General features: G+C 41.0%; 1 protein-coding gene and 1 pseudogene across 11 annotated transcripts in view; one reads left to right on the forward strand and one right to left on the reverse strand.

Moving 5' to 3' along the window:
- LOC148773957 (ferroxidase HEPHL1-like) overlaps positions 1-24,902 on the forward strand; it is a 125,150-nt pseudogene that overhangs the window by 58,882 nt on the left and 41,366 nt on the right. Inside the window, exons 7-9 of the transcript XR_016036280.1 lie at positions 16,791-17,003; positions 21,132-21,386; positions 24,246-24,414. The product of XR_016036280.1 is annotated as a ferroxidase HEPHL1-like (transcript). The remainder of the gene's footprint in view (positions 1-16,790; positions 17,004-21,131; positions 21,387-24,245; positions 24,415-24,902) is intronic.
- The window catches only part of LOC148773958 (ferroxidase HEPHL1-like), a 153,346-nt gene that overhangs the window by 46,229 nt on the left and 82,215 nt on the right, over positions 1-24,902 (reverse strand). The window lies entirely within an intron of this gene.

Consider the following 24,902-nt stretch of genomic DNA (forward strand, 5'->3'; position numbering starts at 1 on the left):
GCCTCGCCTGAACTATACCTTACAGAAAGAATGTGATCAACTACCTGAAACATTTTCAAATATTGGCAAGTTTCATTAAAATGAGAAATGACTACAAATAAACTGCACTGATATTCACGGGAACATATATTCAAATGTTACCTTCTCCAAGATACCTAAGGAGGCTACCTCAAGGATAACATCATTGCTTAATACATTTTAAAAACCTCTCACTAGGAATTATAATCAAAACGTGACAAGCATTCTTTTAGGCACGCTCAGTAATAGTAAATCTTATTCAATTATGTATGGCTATTACTTCAAATAGGAATTCAATAGCTCTAGTGCACAGTTTACAAGTCTGCATAAAATTCCTCTGAAGTAAAATCCTGAATGAAAACTCATATTAAAATTCTAGCGTTTGAGTTTCATTAATATGAGGTACCCAGAGCAGTCAAATTCATAGAGAAATAAAGTAGAACAATGGTTGCCAAAGTCCAGGAGACAGGGAGGAATGGAGAATTGCAGAATTTCAGTTTGGAAAGAGGAAATTTCTCTGTCTTTACTTCAAAGATACCATGAGAGAGGATTTTTACAGGATGATATACTGACTCTTTCAAAGAGCTGCTGCTGCTGCTGCTGCTAAGTCACTTCAGTCGTGTCCGACTCTGTGTGACCCCATAGATGGAACAGACAGTCCTTATTCATTGTAAAAACTGTTTCAAACAACAGGAGGAAAAGACCTCACTTTACGAAGCTATTACATCCTTGACACCAAAAAGCAAAAATACATGGCAAGAAAAGAAAAACTATTAATATCACCGTCTATATCTCTCATGAGTATAGACGCAACAATCTGACCTAAAACATAAGAACTGGAATGTGAGATATGAACTTGGCCTTGCCTGCAGCAACAGGATTTCTACAAAGAATACATAAGAGAATTTACACACAATTAGAGATAATAGAAGAGTTCAGCAGGGACGCTCAGTATAAGGTCAATATATAAAAATCAGTGGCATTCTTGTAGACCAGCAGTATCCCACTGAAAAATGTAACAGAGAAAAGGTCTCATTCACGATTGAAACAAAAACTGTAAGGTACCTAGGAACAAATTAATGAATACATACATAAAGAAACAAAAAGATACTAAAACTCAGTATCACAAAGACAGACATTTTCCCTGGATTCATTTAAAACCTAAAACCATTTCAACAAAATACAAACTGTTTCTCACGAAGAAATTATTCTAAAATTCAAACAGAAGAGTGCCAGAACAGTTGAAATGATTCTGAAGAAGCGTAAGGTAGAGGAAATGTGGGATTGAAACAAGGTTGTTCAAACAGAGCAGTAAATAAGAGAGCCTGAAAATGGAACTTGTATATTACAGCAATGCATTACTGTTCAGGTGGGTTATTTGATGCATGGTGCAAAAAGCACCATTCCTATGAAAAACTAAAATTGTTCCTCATAACACAGATAAAAATGAATTTCAAGAGATTACAGCCATGAATTAAAAAATCAAATTTAAAAAACTGCTGGAAAAAAACGGCAGACCGTTTTTATGATTTTCAGAGGTAGGGAGGGATTTCTTGAAACACAAAAGGCAAAGAAAACGCAAAGTGAAAAGACAAGCTACAGAGCCGGGTAAGATACCTGGGAGGCAAGTAACTGACAAAGAATTAAAACAAGAATAACAACCAAAGGCAAATAACCTGACAGAGCAGTGGACAAAAGGCAACAAATTGGCAAATCACAGAAGAGAAACCCCAAACAGCGAAGAAACATGAAAACACTGAAGAAACATGAAAACACTGAGGTGTAAGGGAAATAAACATCAAAATCAAGACAGGCTTGAGGTATTGTTTCAGAGGTTGACAAAAACCTAAAAGCCTGAGAACACCAAGACGGGGCGAAATGGGGAATTCCAACTCTATACTGCGAGTGTGAATTGAAACAAGCACTTGAGTTGCAGATGCCTGTATGTTAAAGTGCCACGACTACACTTTTGGGTATCCACCCCATGATCCTTGGTCATGTACAAGGAAGATAGATATCACAATAGTGAAACACTTGGAACCGCTATGTCCATCAGAAAAATAATGAGTCAATGAATTAAAGTATATTTGTACATTAAATCTCTCTACTGCAGTTAAAATGAACAAGTTAGTGGTACACATAGTGCCATGTATATTCTCAATACCTTAAATGTGGCATTTTAAAGTTTGGTGCTGAATGGTTTAAAACAAAGGGTATGTATGTGTGTGTATGTGTAAATAACAGTAACAGCAGCAACAATAAATGAAAAAATGAGTCTGAGAACTAACATTCGAGCACTTACTATACAGAAGGCACACTTCTAACTGCATGTAGATGCCTAAAGACGGTCCTAGGAGACAGATTCTACTACTATTTCTATCTAACACGATTTCTCTTTTATGACTATGAGATTCCATTATTCATTCTACAGATGAGGAATTGAAGTGGAAAGAGGTGAAACTGATCGAAAGCCATGGTACTGCTAAGTCACTTCAGTCGTGTCCGACTCTGTGTGACCCCATAGACGGCAGCCCATCAGGCTCCCCCGTCCCTGGGATTCTCCTTCAAGAACACTGGAGTGGGTTGCCATTTCCTTCTCCAATCCATGAAAGTGAAAAGAGAGAGTGAAGTCGCTCAGTCGTGTCCGACCCTTAGCGACCCCGCGGACTGCAGCCTACCAGGCTCCTCCATCCATGGGGTTCTCCAGGCAAGAGTTATTGGAGTGGCTTGCCATTGCCTTCTCCGGCTACCCAGAAGCTGGGCACAAAACGCGAGCGCGCAGACGAGCGGGCGCAGCACGCCTGCGCCGTACGTGCGCGCGCATGCTCCCCGCCCCCGCCCGCCCCCGCGCCCTGGCAGTGGCGAAAGCTCGCCGGCGCCTCTCGCTGGCTCCGTGTAGCCGAGGGACCCGCGGCCGCCCCCGGCCGGCAGCGCAGCCTCCCGGCAGTCCGGCCCCGAGGTGTGAGGTGAGCCCCGGATCGTGGAGGCCCCTTCCCGTCCGGCGCAGCGGGAAAGGGAGTCGGGAGTGGGGACTGAGGAGGTGCCGCCCGCGGCTGCCCGCTCCTGGGTCTGAGCCTGTGCCGAGGAGGCACCGGCAGGCGCGGCCCCTCGTCCTCAGGGAGCGTTATTCGCGCCGCCGCCGAAACCAAAGGCTTGGGCGGCGCGCTGTGGAGGGGTGTCTCGGGGCTTTCTCGGGGCGGGCGGCGGGCCGGCGCGGCGCGGGGAGCCCGAGTTTGGGGCTGGGCGCCGCGGCGGGCCTATGCCCGCGGACGGGATTGACCCTCTGGGTCCCGAGCCCGCGCCGAGCAAGCTGTCGGAGTGTGGCCCGCGCTCCCTGCGCCAGCCCTGCTGCGGCTTGGTCGGCGCCGCGGGGGCGTGTGGCGCTCCCGGGCCGCTGGGGGCGGCCGCGGCCGCTGGCGGGAGGACAGTGCGCCGAGGGCTGGGTGCGGGGGCGCGGGGGGCGTCGCAGCATGTGGACTGCCTCCTGTTTGTAGTCCTGAAAGTTGTCCCCTCTCCTCCCTCCCGTCAGTTTTGCAGAGTCTGCATGTTCCTCCTCGAGGCTTCCCCCTCTGCCCCCTTGGACGCTCCGTGTGTTTGCCCTGGGGTACGGTGGGGAGGTTCATCCATAGCCTCTGAAATAAGGTGCTGTTAAACATGTCAAGGCATTTTAGCATCTTCCTAGAGGCCTTTATCAGAGTTCGGTGCCTTCCTCAATAAGGGAAAAAGGGGGTTTTTTTCTTTCTTTCTTAAAAGAAGAAAAGCATATGCCACTACTTGAGGCAGAGGAGTCAACTTGGAGTTGCAGCATGTCTAGGAAGGAGGACAAAAGGTCTGGTTTTTGGCCCAGAAGAAAGGAAATTTTGAATTTTGGTTCCCTTCTGACTGTAGGCAGACAGAGCAGCAGAGCAGCTCAGCAGCTATAGAGGTGAATGACTGCTCTATAAGGTTGGTCAAACAGGATCTTATTTTATATAAGTAGTTTGGAGAGACCTGTAATGTGTATTTACGGGAATGGGGTTGCTTGGCAAAGCCAATATCGCAGGAGCAAGGAAACAGAGACTTGACAAGGGGGATGTTACCTCGCTCTTGAGCCTTCTTTTAGCCTTTGGTGGTGTGCTGACAGTCAAAGGGATAGAGAAATCCGTAGTTCTGTCAGGAAGAACCGTTTACTCCTCAAGATAACGCTTTCCGTCCGTACTTTATTTTTTTATCCCCATCCATACTTTTCAGCAAATCAATGCCATCTTTTCCCTCCAGAAGAAGAAGGAAAAGAACAAAAAAGTGTGTGTTTGAAGTACCACACCCCAACATAGAGGTCATAAGATAGGAAAGTGATGTAAAAGCTTAAGTGGGCTGGCTTGCAAGGATAGAGCTGAAAATAAAAGATAATTGAGATGGAATTCTTCTTACAGTGTTGCTGTTTCTTTAGTGAGATAACAGGTTCTTCCTCTCCCGGACTCCCCCCAACTGCTTTGAAACTGTCAGGAAAGTAAGGTAGTTAGTAAAGCCTACCGTCCGTCCTACCTTCTCTTTCTTCCTCCTCCGTTATTTACTTATTTTTTTCTCATCCACTAATATTCCCCGCCTCTGCGTCTCTCCTGAATCTACGAGTGCCCTATTAATAGAAGAAGAAAGGCTTGTAGGTTCTTTCATCCCTTCTTCATCTTAGGTACTGTATTGCTCTGAGCTTTGTTTTGTGCTTTGAACATTGAGGTGGATTTTTGTGGAGAGAGCCCCAGCCGTGATTGAGAGATTTGAGGCAGGGAGCCTTGCGGGGAAGATAAACAGTCAAGTGCACGTTCTTTCTTTGTATCGCACAATGCTGGGAGAGCGTCCTCATTGGGCAGAGAGAGGCGCTTTTAAAATCCCTGTAAGTCCACTGTTGCCCACTTCACAGGCAAAGAATCTCTCTCTCCAACTTAAGTTTCGTACGTGTGAGTAAAACTATGAGATTTCATACCGAAAACTTACTCTGAGCGTGTTAGTTTGTTGACATTAGACATATATCAAGTTTGTATGTTTGTATTAGTAAAGTTGAATATCTTCATATGTTTGTTGGCCATTTGTATTTCTTTTGTAAATGTATGTCCTTTTTCCCTTTTTCTATTCAAGTAGCGTTCTTTATCTGCTTTTTAAGAAATTCATTTTATATATTACTTTTGCTGAGCACATAAGTATGTGCAAATATCCTGTACTGTGTTAAATTATTCTATTTTAGGGTAGCATTTCTCAAAATACGAGTTACAGATCACTTGTAACAGTACCGAGATAATCGTTAGAGTTGCATGTGTATCCTTCATTTTCCAGAGGTTCGGATTTCTTAGACCTATGGGTTTTCTATGAATCTGCTGCACATGAAAATTAGGGAATCTCTGATTTGGAAGAAAGAAATATAAATTCCTATTTTTTTTCTTATCTCATGGCATTCTACTGTTTTTTCTTATTTATCTTAATAATCATAAACTACCGTCTTAATGTATTAAGGTTTTATCCTACCCCAGCCTAACAGTAATTTTACAAAAATGTTTTGATATATGGAAATTTGAATGTTAAAGTCCATAAAGGAAAGCACTTTTGTAAGTCTGTGAGAAGCATTGTTTGTAAATGAGGCAAAAGGAATCACTGAGAGAAAAACAAGTAAAACAGAGTATAGAGAAGCATAGGGGGTTTCTCATCTAGTTTAAAATCTCAACATTACTTTGTTTCTTCCTTATGTTTTGTGTGGTAATTTCTTTGAACCGTAAATTTGGAACCCATACTGCTTGAAAAATAGTCTAAATGAAATTTTTGAAAGTTTGTTATATACGTATTGGGTAATTTTTTTTAAGTTGGAAGCAGATGAACATGCTGCATAAGCAGCAAACTACAAACATGGAACTTCTATGGATGTTTTGATACTGTAGCCAAATAAAGCTTTCAGGGCTTATTTGACACATTAATGATAGGCATAATTGTTACCAGACTGCATTATAATTAAGCTTAAATATACATGGGTGTTCATTGGAAGGACTGATGCTAAAACTGAAACTCCAATACTTTGGCCACCTCATGTGACGAGTTGACGCACTGGAAAAGACTCTGATGCTGGGAGGGATTGGGGGTGGGAGGAGAAGGGGACGACAGAGAATGAGATGGCTGGATGGCATCACCAACTCGATGGCCATGAGTTTGAGTGAACTCCGGGAGTTGGTGATGGACAGGGAGGCCTGGCGTGCTGTGATTCATGGGGTGCCGAAGAGTCGGACACGACTGAGCGACTGAACTGAACTGAACTGATACATGACTGTGTTTAACATCACATTTCCATAGCCAGACATCACATTTCTGGGCCCAGCTTGGAGGAGGAAAAAATACGGCAGGCCAATAAGCTTTAACAAATATTTCTGATTTAGAGATTTCAGCGTTAGAGAGATTAGACTTTTGGGGCAGAGGTCGCTTGTAACTTTGGTGTTCCTAATTCCTAAGGTTGTAGACTTTCCTTTTCCCTTCTTCTACTCAAGACCATATGCTTGAGGGAAAAATGGGAAGATTCAGCCATGGCTTTACTTTCTCCAAATAGTTTTTTTTGCCCCGTAATTAAAGCTTGGGATGCAGAGGTCCCTGTCATTGGTAGTGCACAAAGGACAGTTTCTTTCCCTGCTTTAGCCAAGCCAGTTCAAGTTTTCAAGGTCTAAGGTGTCACGGGCCCTAATATCTATTTGAGTTGTCTTGTTAACCTGGGTCTCTGAGAATTTCTGAACCTGACCTTCTCATGTTTTCCCAACCGAGGTTGTGTACTTCAAACAGAAATATTTGCCATCTGTGAAACGCGAATAAAGTAAAAGCAGACTTAACATCATTACAAAACCAAATGGAAGTATGATAGTTTTAGAATATGCTTTTTTCCTACCAGTCCTGCCTTCCACTCCACCTACCCTTCCAGCCCCCAAAGAGATGCATATTTTTGTCCCTATAAAGAAAGTGAAAGTGAAAGTTGCATCCAACTCTCTGTGACCCCATGGACTGTAGCCTGCCGGGCTTCTGTGTCCATGGAATTCTCCAGGCAAGAATACTGGTGTGGGTTGCCATTTCCTCCTGCAGGGAATCTCCCCAACCCAGGATTCAAACGCATGTCTCCAGCATTGCAGGGGGATTCTTTACCGTCTGAGCCACCAGGGAAGCCCCCAGCAAATGCAGTGTCAAATCAGACTGTGAAACTTGGTAGAAACTCTTAACTGGAAATCATTCATGTCCCACGCTGTAACTTTCTAGGGTTGACTCTTCTCTGCATCCCGACTCTCTGTAATGAATCATTTGTTGGTCAAACGTTTTCTCTATCTGTGTACTAAATTTTTGTACTATCTAAAAGGATGACGCATTCTTGGGAAAATGTCCTGATACTACTTTTAGAATCTCCTGTTTGCCAGTTCAGTATTTTTTGATAGAAGTCAGTCTTCGTATCTGCTGTAATTCAGTAATAAAACTACCTAAAATTTGATGTTGCTTTACCTTTTATAGAGTACATTATTTTATAATTCACTTATGTACCATTTTTGATAGGGAGGTGCAATTTTTAGAAAGGAAAATTTTGAGCTCAGAGAAGTGATTCACACAGTTGGGAAGAGACTTGAATCCATATCTTTTATTTCTTTATATTTTACACCTTTCAGAGATACCATCTGCTGAATCATTTAATGATTAAAACATTTGTAAAGCTGCACTCAATATACTAGCAAATTTGGAAAACTCAGCAGTGGCCACAGGACTGGAAAAGGTCAGTCTTCATTCCAATCCCAAAGAAAGGCAATGCCAAAGAATGCTCAAACTACTGCACAATTGCACTCATCTCACACGCTAGTAAAGTCATGCTCAAAATTCTCCAAGCCAGGCTTCAGCAATATGTGAACCATGAACTTCGAGATGTTCAAGTGGGTTTTAGAAAAGGCAGAGGCAGCAGAGAACAAATTTCCGACATCCGCTGGATCGTGGAGAAAGCAAGAGAGTTTCAGGAAAACATCTATTTCTGCTTCATTGACTATGCCAAAGCCTTTGACTGTGTGGATCACAATAAACTGTGGAAAATTCTGAAAGAGATGGGAATCCCAGACCACCTGACCTGCCTCTTGAGAAACCTATATGCAGGTCAGGAAGCAACAGTTAGAACTGGACATGGAACAACAGACTGGTTCCAAATAGGGAAAGGAGTACGTCAAGGTTGTATATTGTCACCCTGCTTATTTAACTTCTGTGCAGAGTACATCGTGAGAAATGCCGGGCTGGAGAAGCACAAGAACTAAAGAGCCTCTTGATGAAAGTGAAAGACGAGAGTGAAAAAGTTGGCTTGAAGCTCAGCATTCAGAAAACTAAGATCATGGCATCCGGTCCCATCGCTTCATGGGAAAAAGGTAGAGAAACAGTGGAAAAAGTGGCTGACTTTATTTTTCTGGGCTGCGAAATCACTGCAGATGGTGATTGCAGCCATGAAATTAAAGGACATGTACTCCTTGGAAGGAAAGTTATGACCAACCTAGACAGCATATTAAAAAGCAGAGACATTACTTTGCCAACAAAGGTCCATCTAGTCAAGGCTGTGGCTTTTCCAGTGGTCATGTATGGATGTGAGAGTTGGACCGTGAAGAAAGCTGAGCGCAGAAGAATTGATGCTTTTGACCTGTGGTGTTGGAGAAGACTCTTGAGAGTCCCTTGGACTGCAAGGAGATCCAACCAGTCTATCCTAAAGGAGATCAGTCCTCGGTGTTCATTGGAAGGACTGATGTTGAAGCTGAAACTCCAATACTTTGGCCACCTGATGCGAAGAGCTGATTCATTGGAAAAGACCCTGATGCTGGAAAGATTGAGGGCAGGAGGCGAAGGGGGCGAGAGAGGATGAAATGGTTGGATGACATCCTCGACTCGATGGACATGGATTTGGGTGGACTCCTGGAGTTGGTGATGGACAGGGAGGCCTGGCGCGCTGCGGTTCATGGGGTCGCACAGAGTCGGAATGACTGAGCGATTGAACTGAACTGATGTGTCTCTTAATTTATAGTTTCTCCTTCTGTTTCCCTTCTTCCTTTTTGCTTGTAACACACTTGCCCTACAGATTTTCTCTGACTTTATTTTGCTGTTTGCATCCCTCTGGTGTTTTTGACCATGTTCCTCTGTCTGTCTTTGTTTTGAAAGAATCCTTCCAAGGCACTGTAATATCTGCTTTTTACCCTATAATTTTATTAGGGGTTTGTAAAATGGTGATATTCAATCATTCTTCATTTCTCAGCTAGAATACTTTAAACAAAAACTTTCTCACGTTGATTTTGGACTGTTGAGTTACTCTTATGTTCAGTTTATCTGAAAAAGACAGTAAATATGCAACTGTTCTCCTTTGTCAGGTTTTAGAATAATAAATTGATTCCCAAGAATCTTTCAAAAGTGACTAATGAGATCTTTGTCCTTTCAAATATCATTGTTCTCCTTTCAAGTATCATTATGAACTCAGGGATTTTTCCCATATTTTATGTGTTCCAGTCCATTGCACTTGTTATTTTGTTGTGGCTGAGTCTGTTCTATTTTTGGTAGTGAGCAACTCTCAAGATAGCTCGTAAGTGTTTTTGATACTACCCTAGTGGTTTCTGATAGCTTCCTTGCTGTCTGGTATGATCCAACCTTATTTCATAAAATTCTGCCTCAGAACTTGAATTATCACTTTCTTTAGGGAGTGCTGGTTCCTTTTAGTTGGAGAGAATTTTCACGGATTTTTACAGACTGCTATCTGGGTGCTACGTTTATTGATACTAGGTTAGTAATTTATAGGTCTCTTTAAAGATAGAGCTGCTGCTGGTGCTGCTGCGTCACTTCAGTCGTGTCCGACTCTCTGTGACCCCATAGACAGAAGCCCACCAGGCTCCCCCGTCCCTGGGATTCTCCAGGCAAGAACACTGGAGTGGGTTGCCATTTCCTTCTCCAATGTGTGAAAGCGAAAAGCGAAAGCGAAGTCGCTCAGTCGTGTCCGACCCTTAGCGACCCCACGGACTGCAGCCTACCAGGCTCCTCTGTCCATGGGATTTTCTAGGCAAGAGTACTGGAGTGGCTTGCCATTGCCTTCTCCGGAGCTAGGAAATACTTTTTTAAAAAAAGATAGTTCAGCATGAGTTTATACTGATAACTTGTTTTTATTTAATATTTTTAGAATTTTTGTTTCTTCTCATGCTATACAGACGTTACTTAATTTCAGAATCATATCAGTATCGTTACTGAAAGCCCTGTAAGGTTTCTTTGTATTTCTTATGTCCTTAGGATGTATTTCACCAAGGATGTGCAGTCAGATTACTGTGTTTTAGAGTTAAGTACTCCTCTGTTTGGTTTAACTCAGTACAGTTTAGGTTTGTTTTTCATTTTGATTTTGAGGAACAACTTAAAATTTTTTTGGTTTAGATTTATTTTATAATCATGTTTAAAAACTTGATATATACGACAAGGTACGTTCAGAGGAGTCTAGTTTCTGGACTGTGTTTGTGCTTAGTCACTCATCGTGTCTGACTCTTTGAGACCCAATGGACTGTAGCCTGTTTGGCTCCTCTGTCCACGGGGATTCTCCAGGCAAGAATACTGGAATGGGTAGTCATGCCCTCCTTCAGGGGATTTTCCCATCCCAGGGATCGAACTGAGGTCTCCCGAATTTCAGGCAATTTTTTTACCGTCTGAGCCACCAGGGAAGCCCACGAATACTGGAATGGATAGCCTATCCTTTCTCCAAGGGATCTTCCCGACCCAGGAACTGAACCGGAGTCTGCAGGTGGATTCTTTACCAGCGGAATCGTAACCTTCTTTCCTTCCCTTGGCGGTAGTTGTTTTTTTTTAAAAGCTTTTTGTTTATCTTTCCATTAAAAATTACAGTAGTAATAGAAAATGTCTGTATAATATCTGTGTATAGCTATATATTCTTCCACGCTCTTTTGATATAGTGTCTTACTGTTTGTTTTCTCTACCTTGTTTTATTACTTAACAATATGTCCTGGCTATTTCATAGTAGCACTTATAGATAATGTTCCTCAGAGTTTTTTTTTTTTTTTTTAATTGTGGCCAAATATACCTGTTGCACTAGTGGTAAAGAGACCGCCTGCCAATGCAAGAGGTGTGGTTTCGATCCTAGGGTCGGGGATATCCCCTGGAAGAGGACATGGCTTCCAATCAAGTATTCTTGCCTGGAGAATCCAATGGACAGAGGAGTGCGACAGGCTACAATACTTAGTGTTGCAAAGAGTTGAAGATGACCGAAGTGACTTAGCATGCATGCACGCAAAATAGATATAACATAAAATTTACCATTTGAACCTTTTCTTGTTTGTTTTTTGGCATACCATGCAGCTTGTAGGATCTTAATTCCTCAACCAGGGATTGAACCCAGTTCCCGGCACTGAAAGTTCGGAGTCCTAACCATGAGACCACCAAGGAATTCCCCCATTCCAATCATTTTTAAGTGTGCAGTTCAGTGGCATTCAGTACAGTCACCTTGGTATGTCCTTATCACTGTCCTTCTTCAGCACGTTTTCAGCTTCTGAAACTGAAACACTATACCTGTTAAACAATAATTCCCTGTTCTCCCTTCCCCTCAACCTTTGGCAACCACCGTTCTCCTTTTTTTCTTTCTCTCTGAATTTGACGACTCCAGTACCTCATTTAAGTGAAATCATAGAATATTTGTCCTTTTGTGATTGGCTTCTTTCACTTAGCACAATGTCTTCCCGATTCATCCATGTTGTAACGAGTGTCAGAATTTCCTTCCTTTTTAAGGCTGAATAATATTTCATTGTATATTTATGCCCAACGTTTAGTTTAATCATTCATTCATCAGACTCTTGAGTTCCTTCCACCTTTTGGCTATTATGACTATAGCTGCTATGAGTATAGATGTATAAATATTTGTTCCAGTCTTTGCTTTAAGTTTTTCTGGGGTATTCCCAGAAGTGAAATTTCAGGATAGCATGATAATCCTGTTTAGTTTTTTGAGGAACCGCTGAACTGTTTTGTATAGCAGCTGCTCCATCTTACATTTCTGCTAGCGATGCACAAGGGTTCCAGTATCTCTCCATCCTCACCAACACTAGTTATTTTCTGGGTTTTTGTTTTGGAGTGATAGCCGCTGTATTGGGTACGAACTTGTCCTCATTTTTTAGTTCAGGTCCTGCTGAAGGACATTTACTTTTGAAAGCTGAACTTGCTGTTGAGGTCCTTATTCATCTTTGGAGGGCCCGCAGCTAACATAGTACCTCACACGTAGTAACTGCTAAGTAAATGTCTGAGTGAGTTAACGCACTTCATCAACTGTGGATTCCGGAAGAGGTGGTAGTCATTTGTGGTTGTGTTGTAGAGGTGTCCCTCAGCACATGATCTCCTGGAACTGTCAATAGTTGTGGGTTTGTTGGGGTTGGTAATGGTAGTCCTGACAGGAGTAGCAAAGATACCACTGTCCTGTGAACACCAGTGTTTGCCTTTGCCCTTTTCTTTTGGAGCGGGGAAAGGTCAAAGCGACCTGAAGCTTTCAACATTATGTATTTACCCTTGTAAGTAGAATAGCAAAGTAAAGGAATAAAACAAACCAGCTTTCTTATCTCTAGACCTCTCATTCTCTTTGTGCCTAAATAATCTCATCTCCATCTTTGCCTGTCAAATTCTTTTTTTTTGCCTGTCAGATTCTAATGGTTGTACTTGATGTACCCCTCCAGGCTTCTCTGTCCATGGGATTTCCCAGGCAAGAATACTGGAGTGGGTTTGCCATTTCCTCCTCTAGGGAATCTCCCCGACCCTGGGATTGAACCAGCGTCTCCTGCTTAGCAGGTGGATAGTTTGCTACTAAGCCACCAGGGAAGCCAAATTTGATATATTAATTAACAGGAAAAAAATAGGAATAGATAATAAAACAATGTATGTGGTATCATCCTGTTTTTGTTGAAGAAAAGAAGTGTATTCATGTTCATGTAGAGTAAGTGATCTTGAAAGATTTTTGTCAAGACCAGCAGTGATTGTTCTTGAATTAACACGATTTATTTCTGTGTTCTGTGTTTTTCATTTAATGTTTGTGTTTTCTGATTTTTTTGCAAGAAACACATTGTGTTTTTAAAATAGTAAAATTAGTACGGAAACTTTATTTTTAAAAATCCCAGCTGTCCTTTTTTGTGTAGCTCCCAGTTGCAGTGTCTCAGACTTAGTATTTATTAAATATGTTTTTATCCGAATGACTGAAACTTCAGGAAGAACTTGGTGAATGCCATAAATAGGCATATAGTGCTGAGAGGATTCAAAAGAGAAAGGATCATGTGTGGAAAGGATCTGTTGCAGATTATGTTTGAACTGACCTTGAAAGGTAGGGTTTTGTTGTGTTTTGTTTTGTTTTAAGAGGATACTATAATTTAATACCCCTTTGTACCAGTGATTAACATTTTGTGGATAGGCATTTGCGGAAACGAAATTTCTTTGATTGTATTTATTCTTTAAATTCATGGCTTATATTTTTAGGATACATGCATTATGAGGCAGACTGACTTATTGAAATCTTCTCTTTAGGTTAGTATTAATAAGGTGGTTTTCCCTGAGCAAACAACAGCCAAACAGAAGTGGATTGAAGAGCCTATCGTGTGACAGGGAAATCAGCCAGGAACTAGGAAACTTCTAAATTGAAAAACGTGAAAAATACACACGTAGTGGAGAATTAATTGGATTTAGTTATTTCTGACTTTAGGAAAAAAATAAAGTTTTAACAGTTTAATTGATTCTCTTGCATTTTAGATCACTGCACCGGGGGCAGATTCATGTCAATGTTATGGCAAGACCAATAAAATAATGTAAAGTAATTAGCCTCCAATTGAAAGAAATAAAAGAAAAAAAAAGAATGCCTTAAAATGCTTATTTTAAATTAAAGTATTAATTCTGATGAATTTGGTTTGTAAAGTTTTATCTTTTGAGACACTATAATTCATAACCATTCATGAATAAAAAAGTTGTACTTCCTGAAGAAAAGTCAAATTGTATGGGCTGCTTCAGGAGCTCCCCTTTGACCTGAGATAAATATACTCCTGTGATAAAGTCATATTTCTGCAAACTAGCTCACTGAACTCATATTGGGAAACATTTAATATGCTGTCATAAGACATTAACAAAATAAATTTATAAAAGAAAAGCAAATCTATGGGACTAAAGGTATTTTACAAACGTGGAATTTTTATATATCTATATTCTACCTGTTCCTTCTTGACCCGCACACAGGTTTCTCAGGAGACAGGTAAGGTGGTTTGATATTCGCATCCCTTTTTTATTTTTTTTATTGGAGGCTAATTACTTTACAATATTATATTGGTTGGTTTTGCCATACATTGACATGAATCCGCCCCGGGTGTACATGTGTTCCCTTTCTTGAACCCCCCTCCCACCTCCCTCCTCCCCATGTCCTCCCTCTGGGTCATCCCCGTGCACCAGCCCGGAGCATCCTGTATCATGCGTCGAACCTGGATTGGTGATTCGTTTCACATATGATAATATACATGTTTCAATGCCATTCTCCTGAATCATCCCACCCTCACCCTCTCCCACAGAGTCCCAAAGACTGTTCTATACACCTGTGTCTCATTTGCTGTCTCGTACTCAGGGTTAAGGTGGTTGTTGTTGTTCAGTCGCTCAGTCGTGTCCGACTCTCTGCGACCCCATGAATCACAGCACGCCAGGCCTCCCTGCCCATCACCAACTCCCGGAGTACACTCAAACTCATGTCCACAGAGTCGGTGATGCCATCCAGCCATCTCATTCTCTGTCGTCTCCTTCTCCTCCCACCCCCAACCTTTCCCAGCATCAGAGTCTTTTGCAGTGAGTCAACTCGTCGCATGAGGTGGCCAAAGTATTGCAGTTTCAGCTTTAGCATCAGTCCCTCCAATGAACATCCAGGATTGATCTCCTTTAGAATGGACTGGTTGGATCTCCTTGCAGTATAAGGGACTCTCAAGAGTCTTCTCCAACACCACAGTTCAAAAGCATCGATTCTTCGGCGATCAGCCTTCCTCACAGTCCAACTCTCACATCCATACATGACCAGGGGAAAAACCATTGCCTTGACTAGATGGACCTTGGTTGGCAAAGTAATGTCTCTGCTTTTTAATATACTCTCAAGGTTACCATCTTTCTAAATTCCATATATATGCATTAGTATACTGTATTGGTGTTTTTCTTTTTGGCTTAATTCACTCTGTATAATAGGCTCCAGTTTCATCCACCTCATTAGAACTGATTCAAATGTATTCTTTTTAATGGCTGAGTGATACTCCATTGTGTATATGTACCAAAGCTTTCTTATCCATTCGTCTGCAGATGGACATCTAGGTTGCTTCCATGTCCTGGCTATTATAAACAGTGCTGCAATGAACATTGGAGTACATGTGTCTCTTTCAATTTTGGTTTCCTCGGCGTGTATGCCCAGGAGTGCGATTGCTGGATCATATGGCAGTTCTGTTTCCAGTTTTTTAAGGAATCTCCACACTGTTCTCCATAGTGGCTGTACTAGTTTGCATTCCCACCAACAGTGTAAGAGGGTTCCCTTTTCTCCACACCCTCTCCAGCATTTGTTGCATGTAGACTTTTGGATAGCAGCCATTCTGAGTGGTGTGGAATGGTATCTCATTGTGGTTTTGATTTGCATTTCTCTGATTATGAGGGATGTTGAGCATTTTTTCATGTGTTTGTTAGCCATCTTTATGTCTTCTTTGGAGAAATGTCTGTTTAGTTCTTCGGTCCATTTTTAGATTGGATCGTTTATTTTTCTGGAATTGAGCTGCAGGAGCTGGTTGTATATTTTGGAGATTAATTCTTTGTCAGTTGTTTTCTCCCATTCTGAAGACTGTCTTTTCACCTCGCTTATAGTTTCCTTTGCTGTGCAGAAGCTTGATATTTGCATCTCTTTAAGAATTTTCTGCAGCTTGTTGTGATCCCCACAGTCAAGTCAAAGGGTTTCATATAGTCCATGAAACAGAAGTAGATGTTTTTTTTGGAATTCCCTTGCTTTCTCTATGATTTAATTTATGTTGGCAATTTGACCTCTGGTTTCTCTGCCTTTTCTAAGCCCAGCTTGTACATCTGGAAGCTCTCAGTTCACATACTGCTGAAGCCTAGCTTGAAGGATTTTGAGCATCATCTTACTAGCATGTGAAATGAGCACAGTTGTCTGTTACTTAGAATATTCTTTGGCATTGCTCTTCTTTGGGATTAGAATGAAAACCAGTCTTTGCCAGTCTTGTGGCCACTGCTGAGTTTTCAAATTTGCTGGCATATTGAGTGTAGCACTTTAATTATCAGCATCATCTTTTAGGATTTTAAATAGCTCAGTTAAAATTCCATAACCTCCACTAGCTTTGTTTGCAGTAATGCTTCCTGAGGCCCACTTGACTTCATATTCCAAGATGTCTGGCTCTAGGTGACCACACCATTGTGGTTATCTAAGTCGTTAAGATCTTTTTGGTATAGTTCTTCTGTGTATTCTTGTATACCTTTTCTTAATCTGTTCTTAAAAGTTTATGAAGTATCTGACTCTGTGCAGGACAATATACAGTGCCTCACATAGTTCTTACATCTCTGTGGGGTAGATGTAAACATTCCAGCTTTATTGGTAGAAACCCAAGGCAGTGAAAATTTAAGTAACAAGTCTCCAATCCCATAGCAAATAAATTTTACCTGATATATGTTTGATTTCAAAGCTCTAGCTCTTTCCACTATAATGTGTGATCTCTGTCTTTTAACTGTTTCATTTTTCTTGAAAGGAGCCCTGTATCCAGATGGAACATCTGGAAGGAACGAGGATGATGACATGGTTCCTCCTGGCAAAAACTATACCTACGTCTGGCCAGTGAGAGAAGAGTATGCTCCTGCCCCAGCAGATGCAAACTGCCTGACTTGGGTGTACCATTCACATATTGATGCCCCTAAGGACATCTGTTCTGGGCTAATCGGCCCACTGCTGGTGTGCAAAGAAGGTAAGATGTGTCTTCTCCCCCTCTGTGCCTAGAAACCTCTTCCCAAGTGTGCTGAAGAGTGTATATAGTCTTCAGGTCTTGTCTTGCCCACCCCCAAAGAAAGGCAATGCCAAAGAATGCTCAAACTACTGCACAATTGCACTCATTTCATACGCGAGTAAAGTCAAGCTGAAAATTCTCCAAGCCAGGCTTCAGCAGTACGTGAACTGTGAACTTCCAGATGTTCAAGCAGGTTTTAGAAAAGGCAGAGGAACCAGAGATCAAATTGCCAACATCCGCTGGATCATGGAAAAAGCAAGAGTTCCATAAAAACATCTATTTCTCTTTTATTGACTATTCCAAAGCCTTTGACTGTGTGGATCACAATAAACTGTGGAAAATTCTGAAAGAGATGGGAATCCCAGACCACCTGACCTGCCTCTTGAGAAACCTGTATGCAGGTCAGGAAACAACAGTTAGAACTGGACATGGAACAACAGACTGGTTCCAAATAGGAAAAGGAGTACATCAAGGTTGTATATTGTCACCCTGCTTATTTAACCTATATGCACAGTACATCATGAGGAATGCTGGGCTGGATGAAGCACAAGCTGGAATCAAGATTGCTGGGAGAAATATCTATATTTCTCAGATATGCAGAATACACCACCCTTAAGCACAAAGCGAAGAGGAACTCAAAAGCCTCTTGATAAAAGTGAAAGAGGAGAGTGCAAAAGTTGGCTTGAAGCTCAACATTCAGAAAACAAAGATCATGGCATCTGGTCCCATCCCTTCATGGGAAATAGATGGGGTAACAGTGGAAACAGTGTCAGACTTTACTTTTTGGGGCTCCAGAATCACTGCGGATGCTGATTGCAGCCATGAAATTAAAAGACGCTTACTCCTTGGAAGAAAAGTTATGACCAACCTAGATAGCATATTAAAAAGCAGAGATGTTACTTTGCCAACAAAGGTCCGTCTAGTCAAGGCTATGGTTTTTCCCATGGTCATGTATGAATGTGAGAGTTGGACTATGAAGAAAGCTGAGTGCCGAAGAATTGATGCTTTTGAACTGTGCTGCTGCAGAAGACTCTTGAGAGTCCCTTGGACTGCAAGGAGATCCAACCAGTCCATTCTGAAGGAGATCAATCCTGGGTGTTCATTGGAAGGACTGATGCTAAGGCTGAAACTCCAATACTTTGGCCACCTCATGCGATGAGTTGACTCACTGGGAAAGACTGATGCTGGGAGGGATTGCGGGCAGGAGGAGAAGGGGACGACAGAGAATGAGATGGCTGGATGGCATCACCGACTTAATGGACATGAGTTTGAGTGAACTCTGGGAGTTGGTGATGGACAGGGAGGCCTGGTGTGATGTGATTCAGGGGGTCGCAAAGAGTCAGACACGACTGAGCGACTGAAGTGAACTGAACTGAAAAGAAAGAGAAAGAACTCAAATAAAATCAGAAAGGAAAGATGAGAAACACAAAGGATCATAAGAGATTACTATGAACAAATATATACCAACATGTTGGATAACCTATTGGAAATGCATAAGTTTCTGGAAACATACAGACTACCAAGACTAAATCATGATGGAATAGACTCTGAACAGACTGATTAATAGCAAGTAGTAATCGGTAATCAAAAAACTTCCAACTAAGAAAAGTCCAGGAACAGATGACTTCTTTGGTTAATTCCATCAAACATTCAAAGAAGAATTAATACCAATTCTTAAAATCTTCCAGAAAACAGAAGAGGGAGAAACTTTTCCAAACATGTTTTATGAAGCCAGCATTGTGTTGATACCAAAACCAGACAAGGATGCCACACAAAAAAAGAAAAAATACAGGCTAATATTCCTGGTGAACACAGATGTAAAAATCCTCGACAAAATATCAGCAAGCCAGATTCAGCAATACATTAAAAGTTTCACAACCATGATTAAGTGGGATATATTCCAAGTATGAAAGGATGGTTCAGCTTCCACAAATCCATTAAAGTTGTGTGCCACAATAATAAAATTAAGCATAAAAATATATGATTATCACAATAGACATAGAAAAAGCATCTGACAAAATTCAACATCCATTTAGGATAAAAACCCTTAATGGAGTATAAATGGAACACACCTCAACATAATAAAGACCATATATGACAAGCCCACAGTTAAGGTTATACTCAGCGGCAAAAGCTGAAAGCTAATCCTCTAAGATCAGGAACAAGAGAAGGATGCACACTGTTGCCACTTTTATTCAACATGGTATTGGAAGTCCTAGCCAGAGCAATTAGGCAAGGAAAAGAAATAAAAATCATCCAAATCTGAAACAAAGAAGTAACTGTTTCTATTTGCAGATGACATGATATTGCATATAGAAAAGCTAAAGACTCCAGTAAATTTGAGGGATATACAATCAACACACAAAAAGCTGTTGCATTTCTGTACATTAATAATGAATTATCTGAAAGAAGAGTCAAGAAAGCCATCTCATTTACAATTTCATCAAAAGGAATAAAATATCTAGGAATAAATTCAACCAAAGAGGTGAAAACCCCATATATTGAAAATTATGATATTAATAAAAAAATTTAAGAAGACAAAAATGAATGGAAAGATATTTTGTACCCATGGGATTAGATGAATTAATATTGTTAAAATATTCAAGGCAATCTATAGACACAGTGCAATCCCTATTTCAATCTCAATGGTATACCATTTTTACAGAAATAGAAAAAACAATCTCAAATTTGTATGGAATCACAAAAGAACCTGAATAGCTAAAGCAATCTTGAAAAAGAACAAAGCTAGCGGCATCGTGTTCCTTGATTTTATTACAAAACTATACGAATTCAGGCTTCCCTGGTGGCTCAGACGGTAAAGCATCTGCCTGCAGTGCGGGAGACCCGGGTTCGATCCCTGGGTTGGGAAGATCCCCTGGAGAAGGAGATGGCAACCCACTCCAGTACTCTTGCCTGGAAAATTCCATGGACTGAGGAGCCTGGGAGGCTACAGTCCATGGGGTCGCAAAGAGTCGGACACGACTGAGCGACTTCACTTCATACTAATTCAAGCAGGACCATACTGGCATGAAAACAGACACAGAGATCAATGAACAGAATAGACAGCCATGAAATAAGCCCGTGCAGGAATATATATTTCCTTGGAAGGAAAGTTATGACCAGCCTAGATAGCATATTAAAAAGCAGAGACATTACTTTGCCAACAAAGTTCCATTAGTCAAAGCTATAGTTTTTCCACTAGTCATGTATGGATGTGAGAGTTAGACCATAAAGAAAGCTGACCACCAAAGAATTGATGCTTTTGAACTGTGGTTGGTGTTGGAGAAGACTCTTGAGAGTCCCTTGGACAGCAAGGAGATCCAACCAATCCATCCTAAAGGAAATCAGTCGTGAATATTTATTGGAAGGTCTGACGCTGAAGCTGAAACTCCAATACTCTGGCCACGTGATGCGAAGAAAAGCCCCTGATGCTGGGAAAGATTGAGGGCGGGAGGAGAAGGGGACGACAGAGGATGAGATGGTTAATGGCATCACCGACTGGACGGACATGAGTTTGAGCAAGCTCCGGGAGTTGGTGTTGGACAGGGAAGCCTGGCGAGCTGCAGTCCGTGGGTTCACAAAGAATCGGGCACAACTGAGTGACTGAACTGAACTGCCTCATTCCTCCCTTCTAATCATTTCTTTTCCTTCTTGCTGCATGCTTTTGTCACTTAAGTAGCTACCGTATGTCAGCTTTCCCAACGTGAGGTAAGACAGGGTTTCTAGTTACACAGAACAGATCTGGTGGGGAAGGTACATATACAAATAGAGATGAAAGTAGGAGGTAGCCAAGCTGTCCTGGAATTATAAACAGCGCTTTGGTTTACTCCTGATCTCACTGTGTTCTCAAGGCTGTGTGCCTACTGCTGATCACTTTTATTGAGTGCTTTTCTCTTGAAAAGACTAATGCTTTTCATTCCTTTGGGGATTGCATTTTATCAAAGAAGCCACATTTTTTTCTGCACAAAAATATTACAACCCAGTGATTTTTGCTAGTTTTTCAGCTGTGCTAGAGTATATATTACCTTTGTTTCTGGTTCTGCTGGGCTCTGCAGGGGAGTGTCTTTCACCGGTGTTTCTGTTTTTCAGCGCTCAATGGATACCTCTTTGGGAACTTCCCTGAACCTGATATGTGCGTTGGTGAATCAGTGTCCTGGCACCTATTTGGGATGGGGAATGAGATAGACATCCATTCCATCTATTTTTATGGTAACACCTTCATCAGCAGAGGGCATCGGACTGATGTCGTCAACCTGTTCCCAGCCACCTTCCTGACAATAGAAATGATAGTTGAGTATCCTGGAAAGTGGATGATAACCTGCCAAGTCAGTGATCACCTCCAAGGTAAAAAGGATGGAGGCCAGTGTGGAAATGCTTACAGTTGGTACAGTTAAACCACACAGTCAATGGTGTTCATTCAGTGCATGCTATTGGATGGATTCTTGTCTGTGTTATATTTATTCCAATTAAATATTCAACATAGGAAAATGTATAATGCCTATTTGGCATCTTATTGACATATATTTATTAATTAATTACCTCCTTATGAACCAGGTAAGAGGTGATTGAAAAAATTGATAAGACCTTCCTGGAACCTGGAATCTAGTAGTTAAATATAGTTACACATTTACAAAAGAATAAAATGTGAGGCAGAATGATAAATGCTCTTTGAGCTTTGTCACTTAACTGGAACAGTCAGAGAGACTACCTAAGGAGGGGGTCCCTAATCTGAGCCTATAAATATGGGTAGGAATTTGATAGATGAGGAATAAGAAAAAGGCTTTCCGAGTAGGGGAAGCAGCATGAACTGGGAAAAACACATGGGCAGTTCTAAATAGAATAAAATTTACAATCAGAAATGGGAATTTCTAGATAATCTGGACCAACCAGAAAGGGATTTCTAGATAATCTGGGCTACTCCCCTATCCAATTCTTGAATTCCCTTTTGGACATCTCTTAAAAAAATTTTTTTTAAATTTTATATTGGAGTATAGTTGATTTATGTATGATGTGTTAGTTTCAGGTGTACAGAAAAATGAGTTATACATAGTCAAACATCTATTCTTTTTCAGATTCTTTTCCCATGTAAGTTTCCCATATTACAGAATACTGAATATAGTTACTTGTGCTCTACAGTTGGTCCTTGTTGATGATCTATTTTATGTGGAGTCGTGTGTATAGCCCTAGCCTAGTAATTGTAGCAGCCCATTTCATCTCTGGGCTGCTCTTTGAGAGTTCTTCTTAATATTGAGAAGCAATCCAATGACAGGTGCAAAATCCTTTGAAAGGTGAATGATAAGCATTTGTTGACTTAAATACCTGTTGAATGATTCAGTCCAGGTTCCTTGGGACCACATGGAATAAGTCTACTTAGCTGGACCTTAGGCTCATGTCAGAGGAGTGACGAAGCAGAAGTTTTAGAGAGGCAGTTTGGGCCTCAGGGGAGCAGTTTTGAATGGCAAGGCTAAGGAACGTCTGGAAGGTAATGCATGCATGCATGCTGAGTCCCTTCAGTTCTGTCGACTCTTGGCGACCCTACAGACTGCAGTCCATCAGGTGCCTCTGTGGGATTCTCCAGGCAAGAATACTGGAGTGGGTTGCCACGCCCTCCTCCAGGGGATCTTCCCAACCCAGGGACTGAACTCACGTATATTACTTCTCCTGCATTGGCAGGTGGGTTCTTGACCTGGGAAGCCCCTGGAAGGTAATAGTGAGCCCTTTTAGTTCATTAGACACAGTGATTTAGGAAGATTTAGGAAGCTAAATATGTCTTCGTGCAGAGAAGATTCAGTGAAGAGATTCTGGCTACTGGATGCCAGTTAAGAAATATTGGCAACATTACAGATACGACATATTACAGGTTTGGCCTAGGAAGAGAAAAAGAAAAATGTTATCAGTTGGATAAACATGGAGTAAATAATGTATGATTCAATTTGGATCATAACTACACACAGTCACTACAAGGACAGCTATGCAGCACTTCAGGGCTGCTTTCATAACACGTTTTTATCCCCCTCAAACTTAAAGCAAACTTCAAACTTGTCCACTAGGTTATTCCAGTTAAATTCAATCGGCAAATGTTGAGTTGCTCAGTTAATACGTATCAGACACTCTCCTGAGAAGACAAAGGTGAACATGACAGCTACCATTCTCCACCCCCACTCCAGACTTTATTGAGGTATAATTGACAAATAGGAATTGCATATGAATTCCTTGATATTTTGATATAAGGTGTAAACTCTTTAAACTACACACAAGCTAATTAATATATCAACCACCTCACATAGTTCAACTTTGTGATGTTGGTGATGGTGAGAGCACTTGAGATCTCAAAGAATACAAAGTTTCAGTTATGCAAGACAAATGGGTCCTTGAGATCTAATGGTGACTACTATCAACAATACTGTGTTGTATACTTGAGATTCCCGAAAAGGGTAGATTGTAGATGTTCTCCACAGAAGATCCTTAAATTTGAAAAGAAATTAGTTTTTTTTCTTTTTTTAAAACATTCTTTTATTTTAACTGGAGGCTAATTCCTTTACATTATTGTATTGGTTTTGCCATACATTGACATGTATCAAGGCATTAGCAGCCATTTGAAATTAGTTAGATTCTTAAATTTGGCCAGTAGTTGTACACGTAAGCTGGAATACAGTACTGAAATACAGCATTTACTAAATTGTCCATACCCTCGGAGAAAATGTTTAGAATTGGAAGATATATATAATTCAATTTTAAAATTAGCAATCACCTCTAGAGATAATGGTGTGACATTTTGATGAATATCTTCCCTATTTTCTAGACCTTTATATATAAATACATAGTCTTTCCAAACTTTACAGTTTGATAACTGAACAACAGTATCACTTGATTACTATTAAAGTTGAACTTTTTTGTTTGTTTGTTCTTGGGCCAATAGTATTTCTTTTGTGAATAACCTATCAATGTTTTGCTCATTTTCTGTTGAAATATTTACTTTTTTCTTTCTTATTTATCAAAGATATTTACGTATTAATCTTTTGTCATATGTGTTAAAACACTCCTCTACCCACTGTTTACTTTTACTTTTAACTTTGTTTATGGTTCTACTTTCTGTACAAAAGTTTGAAATGTCCATGAAGTCAAGTGAATCAGTCTATTCTTCCTCTATGACTGCTTTTGGAGCATTTGTACATTGGCTCTTGGTTTTCCTCTGTTTTATAGCTGGCATGCTGGGGCAATACAATGTTGGTAACTGCAAAAGTGGTATTTCTCACCCCAAGATGAAGGGTCAACAGAGACACTACTTTATAGCGGCTGAAAAAATTCTTTGGGATTATGGTCCTCAAGGCTATGACAAATTCAGTGGTCTTCCCCTAAAGGCCTCTGGCAGGTAAGCTCTCTTTGCTGATGTTTCTGAGCCTCTCATAAGAGAGGCATCTGTTAGGCTTTTTGCTGTGATCTCATTTGTGTTCTAGGCACTGTTCTCACGAGTACATACTGCATAAATGGCATAATAGCATCATTTAAGGAGCTCTGAGTCCCATAATGTATATGCTGCTGAGAATTGTAGATACAATTGTATGTACTGCAGATAACTGCAGAGTATCTCAGAGCTATGGTTTTTCCAATAGTCATGTATGGATGTGAGAGTTGGACTACAAAGAAAGCTGACCAGTGAAGAACTGATGCTTTTGAACTGTGGTGTTGGAGAAGACTCTCAAGAGTCCCTTGTACAGCAAGGAGATCTAACCAGTCTATCCTAAATATTCACTGGAAGGACTGATGCTGAAGCTGAAACTCCAATACTTTGGCCACCTGACGTGAAGAAGTGACTCACTAGAAAAGACCCTGATGCTGGGAAAGATTGAAGGTGGGAGG

The sequence above is a fragment of the Moschus berezovskii genome, chromosome 25 (genome assembly GCF_049115385.1).
Source record: "Moschus berezovskii isolate FMDL1 chromosome 25, NW_MosBer_1.0, whole genome shotgun sequence".
Taxonomy (NCBI): Eukaryota; Metazoa; Chordata; class Mammalia; order Artiodactyla; family Moschidae; genus Moschus; species Moschus berezovskii.